A 386-nucleotide genomic window follows, 5' to 3' on the forward strand; every position below is an offset into this window, starting at 1 on the left:
CCAACGCGTGTCACTGCTTGATATCACTGCAAACAACACAAAATTACTACATCTTAGGTTTTTTTTCTCGATTTTATCCTGGAAAGAAAATATATAAGGTTTACTTTTAATTAACATGGAAGTCAACCTCGGTTCTCTGCCACAATTAATATACCTCGCTTTCGAAATTGCAACTGAAGAGCAAAGCGAAGGAATTGCAGCTCAAGATGACTAACCTTCCCCACTGCTTTTCAATATAATTGGAGGTATGGTGGTCAAAACCATGATATGTTGCAGGAAACAGGTTATTTCACCATTTCCAGGGGCCCATTACTCTTCGAAACCAAGTTACACTCTTTCCAGGGACACGAGTCAGAATATTGCTGTGGCAGATTTTCTATCTTTAT

The sequence above is a fragment of the Penaeus monodon genome, chromosome 33 (assembly GCF_015228065.2).
Source record: "Penaeus monodon isolate SGIC_2016 chromosome 33, NSTDA_Pmon_1, whole genome shotgun sequence".
Classification (NCBI taxonomy): Eukaryota; Metazoa; Arthropoda; class Malacostraca; order Decapoda; family Penaeidae; genus Penaeus; species Penaeus monodon.